The 5,506-nt window shown below is 38.4% G+C and overlaps 1 long non-coding RNA gene across 1 annotated transcript; it reads right to left on the reverse strand.

Moving 5' to 3' along the window:
• On the reverse strand, positions 2,611–5,448 carry LOC109849649. The gene is made up of 3 exons (XR_002249190.1): positions 5,383–5,448; positions 4,694–4,797; positions 2,611–2,715 (listed from the first exon to the last, which is right to left on the reverse strand). It is a non-coding gene; the product is annotated as an uncharacterized LOC109849649 (long non-coding RNA).

Below are 5,506 nucleotides of genomic sequence, written 5' to 3' on the forward strand. Positions count from 1 at the left end.
TGCACGTTCGCTGGCGTCGCCAGATCGGCCGCACGTGGAAAGTGGGGGTGGCGCAGAAGATCCGCGAGGCCCAACCGCGGCGCCCGCCTGTGGCTCGGGACCTTTCGGCACTGCCCTCGGAGGCCGCCATGGCCTTTAACGACGCGGCCGCCAAGAAACCCTTATACGGCCGACTGCGCCCCCCTCAACCTCGTCCCCCTCCCCAGCCCGCGGAAACCAGCACAGAAGCCGCCGCCGGGCCCGGCGGCCGGAGGCGAGCCCAACGTGTCGCCTCAGCCAGTGGCCCGGACGTGGGACCAGCCTGTCCGCGTACCTCGCACGCGGAGCCGGGCGCGACCCCGCGCTCGACGACCCGGAGAGGCCGGTGTAGCGGCTGAGGGCGGGGCTGCCGCAAGGGCGGAGGACTTCGGCTGAGGTGGCGTTCATGAGATCCCTGCATCGCCGACGAGCTCTGCGTTCGCCTGGCGGTGCAGGAGGCATGGATGACTTTGAGGCGTTTCAGTGGTTCACTGGCTCATGGCACTTTTGAAGAGATGTACGAGTTGTAGCACTGCAATGTCCAATGCGCGTGTCTACGCGCGTCGTCTATAGATATATAATTAAGGTGAATATGTGCTTGTATTAGAGGGCACATATAGCGTTACTTACTATAAAAGCTAGAGATACAGAAGAATAAGACAAGTGCTACAGAGCATACTTGTATAGTACTCCCCCCCTCCCCCCCCCTCTATGTCCAATGCGCGTGTCTACGCGCGTCGTCTATAGATATATAATTAAGGTGAATATGTGCTTGTATTAGAGGGCACATATAGCGTTACTTACTATAAAAGCTAGAGATACAGAAGAATAAGACAAGTGCTACAGAGCATACTTGTATAGTACTCCCCCCCTCCCCCACAAACAGAGCTCAGCACTGCCTTCTAGCTCCTCCGGAGGAGATCGATGATGGGGGTTTCACTCTGAGCAACAAACAGAGCTCAGCACTGGCTTCTAGCTCCTCCGGAGGAGATGACGGAATATCGTTTAATTATTTGTTTGTACGTATTGTCGCTTTGCAGCAAACTGGTGGTTGGGGGTGAGTCCTTTCCTTGGGCTTATACAACGTATTTGGAGCTAAATACTATCTAATTTCGAACAGATCTTCCCATTTATTTATTATTATTTACTAAGGATTATTATTCTTTTTTATCTGTGGGAATAAATTATAAAGGATGGAGGTTGGTTGTTGGTGGAATGATGTTAAAGTACTGCATTGGGTTATAAGTTATGTTGCATGGGTAATTTCTCCTGTAAAGCCGTCCTATTCCTACTTCGATCCCGTTGACAGATGCACAAAATTATTTCAAACATATACTCGATTGTATAAAATTTTTGAATTAAAACAAAAACATTCATCGGATACTTTTTGGACACATATCCTATATTTTACATTCATTTCCTGAAACTTATTGGGCATTATTTGGGCACGGATGTGCTCCGTTCCATCCCATATACAATACAAAACTATGATTTTCAAGGATCTTTCGGAAAAAAATGTTTTAATTTACAATATACATAATAAAAGGAAACGTAACCAAAACATAAAAAAAATGCCATAAAATATTTTATATCTGACGACATGTCAATGGGAAAACAAATATTGACCCCATTTTAAAATCATTAATTATAATACATATCAATATAGATAGATAGCTATATCTGTTTACCCTATCTTTTACAAAATTGACATGTCCCTTATTCATACCCGTACTCGTGGCTGTAACATACCTACAACAGTGTTTACAAAGTTACTGAGTTAGCTCAGCGGTGTTAGATCGAGTCTCAGGTTCAAAAATCACACCGCAGATCGACTTTTTACAGAATAAACTTTGATTAAACTGAAAGTACAGGTGATGACGATAAGTTGATGATGCTAGGATATAGCATGTAAGATGACGTTTACTCTTTTCACAATATTACCTAAGATACTACATTTTTCCACAATAATAACTCAGCGTTCATTCCAAATTTTAAGATTAAACAGAAACTAACGAAACACCCCTTATTTCTGCAATTATGTTAACAAAATCCTATATTTCTCTAGCTTTGCTTTAAAAGGAAGGCTAAAATAGCTAGGTCATAACTTGAACTTGAACCTGGACTTTGCATAATCCAACCCTTGCTTCTACAATCAAGTCATCTTCACCACTACGGCTGGTGACTTTTAACATGACTGTCAAGGCCCCTGGTAACCAGTAACGAAAACAACAATTGAGTAAATATCTAGTAAATATAGGATCATAACATGTCTAGTCTTCTAGATGTGAGCCAAAACTTAGCATTAAATGCGGCCTTAATCCTCCAACAGAAATTTGGATGATGGCACTTATTTTGCGCATGAAACATTCAGCCGCTAATGAAACGTAAAACGAATGGAATAATTATCTAAACAACACTTCATTTTATCATAATACCTCATGAAAAAGTGCAGAAATTGGTTTCCAGATTCACATATAACAATAGCTGATGAAATTTGAGAGTAAATAAGTGTAATCAATCTCGAACGAGGACAACGATAGGATATATCTAAACCACTAAAAGAGTGAGGGCGAAAATTACGAGTACCTCGAGTTAGTGTTACTTCTCCGTGAGTATTTCATCAATGTGTCCACGACTCCATTCTCATTATAAGCTTCCACAATTTTCTTCGCATGCAAGGAGAAGTTTCTGACGGCTCTAAAAATTAAAATCACTAAATCAAAGAAATTTATACCACTCCATATTGTTGTAGCTTGGAAACATAACAATAGGATTTTGTTTCTCATTATCTTTGATTCCCCTATTTTAAGTTTACATACATGTAGTATAGTCTGGTAATCTAAACAATAATATGTGAAATATTTTTTCTTTCAAAAAAGCCACCAACAATATGATTGTGCTAAAAATAATTGAATCTCACAATAGTAAGCAATAGAAAGATACCTTAATTACACAAAGATTAATGGCTTACATATAAATCCTTGCTGACAAGTGTTTCATCTAATTTATGAACTTATGGCGAGAATATATCTTTTGATAGAGTTTGATATTATCCATGATAATTTTTGAAGTTCAAGAACGAAAGTCCAAAATGTTATCTTATGTAGATCAACATGACAATGTAGGCATTTAACTCTAAATGCTCAGGTTTCCTCTACTTTGTCATTAGGAAACATATAGTGCTGCATTTAAATGGCATTTTCATGGTATATAGCAAAAGCGTAGAATAGAAAAATGCAGTGCCAACAAAAAAATTTAGTTATCTCAACTAGAAAAAGGTGTCAATGTTAGGATATAATGTTGGCTTAACACATTTTTGCCGCAAAAAAAATGTCATCTGGTTGTCCTATTGCAAAGTAAGTGGTCATGAAGCTTTTGAGAGTTACTGCTTATGGTTACAGTGCATAGATATACACTATGTTAGTAGAATGCGTGTGTATATGTGTACAGATATGAAATAGTACTGTACAAAGAGTATATGCCGTCATTTTAGAGGGTACATGAGGTAATTTGCTAGACATACAGAAGAGTAAGGCTTGAAGATTGCCATTTATACTCTCCAGTCTTCCCTTATACTGCTGTGTGCAGTATAAAATTAAATTTATTCCTTTAATTGTTTAAATAAATCTCTTGTGTAAACTGTGACATAAATTAACATCAAGCCACTCAGTGATTCCAGGGCGATGCTATATGAATTTGAGAGATTGAATCAAGATGGGAAATGAGTAATTCAGAGAAGAGATTAATGGGTATCCTTGTCATAGGAGGAGATTTCCCTCCTTGTCGCCTATGTGGCACAATCCCCACCATCCTCATAAAGTAGGCACAAATCCCAACCAACTCACACTCTCTCTCCTACTTTATGAGGATCGTGGTGATTGTGCCACATAGGCGTCAAGGAGGAAATCCCCTCCTATGACAATGATACTCATTAATCTCTTCAGAGAAATGCTATATGAACGTGAGAGATTGAATCAAGATCAGATATATCCACTGGTGGTTTTCCTCTGACTCTCTGAGCAACAAACAAATCTCAGCACCGCCCCTGGGTTCTCCGGAAGAAGATTACAGAAAATGCTTTGATTATTTGTCGGTAATTTTCGTCGTTTTCCAGCAAACTTGCGGTCGAGGATGAGCCATTGGGTTTATATACCTTGGCTTTTTATCATGGATTTGAAGCTAAAAGCTACTATTCATTCAAAAGGAAAGATAAATTCTGTTTTGCAAATGAAAACAATTATGATGACGATAATGTTGATGATGATAGTATATAGCATATGAACATTTACTCTTCACGATATTACATAAGATCCTATATTTTTCTATTTTCCTTCAAAAGGAAGGTTATAATAACAAAGTCATAGCTTCTAATTGTCAAAATGTTGGTACTAGCAATAGGCAATAAGTAAATATCTAGTAATCTTATCTAGATATGGGCCAAAAAGGAATTTTGGATGATAATACTTATTTTCTGCAGTAAAACATTAACGAGCTAATGAAACATCCCTTTTTCTAATCAGGAAAAAAAAGGACAACTATCTACCTAATACCAAATACAACAATAACTGCTGTCTCTTAGCCTAACATTAACTGCTGAGATTTGAGGGAACAGGAATGTAATCTACAAACCATAAATGATGACTATGATATGATGTAGGGAACAGATCAAGATTACCTCAAATTAGAAGTCAATTTTCCTTGAGCATTTCATCAGTCCACCTTTTCTCATTACAAGTTGCCATAATTTTCTTTGCAAAGGAGGGGAAGTGTTTGTCAGCTCTGTCGAATTAAAAGTCAAAAAAAAAAAATCAGAGGATTTACAGAGTTCATACTGCAGCAGATTGCAGAATAACATTAGAGTCTCCCAATGTCTTTATTATATCCAAATTTCATACGAGTAATTCCTCATAGCATGGTAATCTAAAGAAGAGCGTGAACGAGTTCTTTTTTTGCTAAGAAAAATCAGCAATTATACGATTACCAAAAGTTACCGAATTTGGCAATGGCAAGCGATATGGAAATAGCTTACACAAAGACTAATAGCTTATATATAGATCCTAGCTCATACTGTTTCTTCTAATTTATGAAACTAAAGAAAGAATTCTCTTTTCCGAACTGTGCATAGTAAAAAGATACCAAGGGTCTAATTTATGTCTCAAGATGTAGTAGTTGAATATAGCATGTTCATACATAAATAGATGTTATACATCCCAACATAGTCATTTAACATTAGATACTCAGTATTCCTCTGCTATGTGCTCGGGAAACATACAGTGCTGCATTGAGATGTTATTTTCATGATCGATATTAAACAAACAAAATGTAGAGGAGAAAATTGCAGCAACTAGAAAGAAGATAAGTCACCTCTTGATGGGGGATGTCAAGGTCAGGAGATATGTTGGCTTACCACTTTTTGCTGCAAAAATTTCTGTGTCTTATTGCAAAGGAGATGCATCAGTCAGGCAATGCCAAATAACAACTAAAACTG

This window comes from Asparagus officinalis, chromosome 7 (genome assembly GCF_001876935.1).
Source record: "Asparagus officinalis chromosome 7, Aspof.V1, whole genome shotgun sequence".
Classification (NCBI taxonomy): domain Eukaryota; kingdom Viridiplantae; phylum Streptophyta; class Magnoliopsida; order Asparagales; family Asparagaceae; genus Asparagus; species Asparagus officinalis.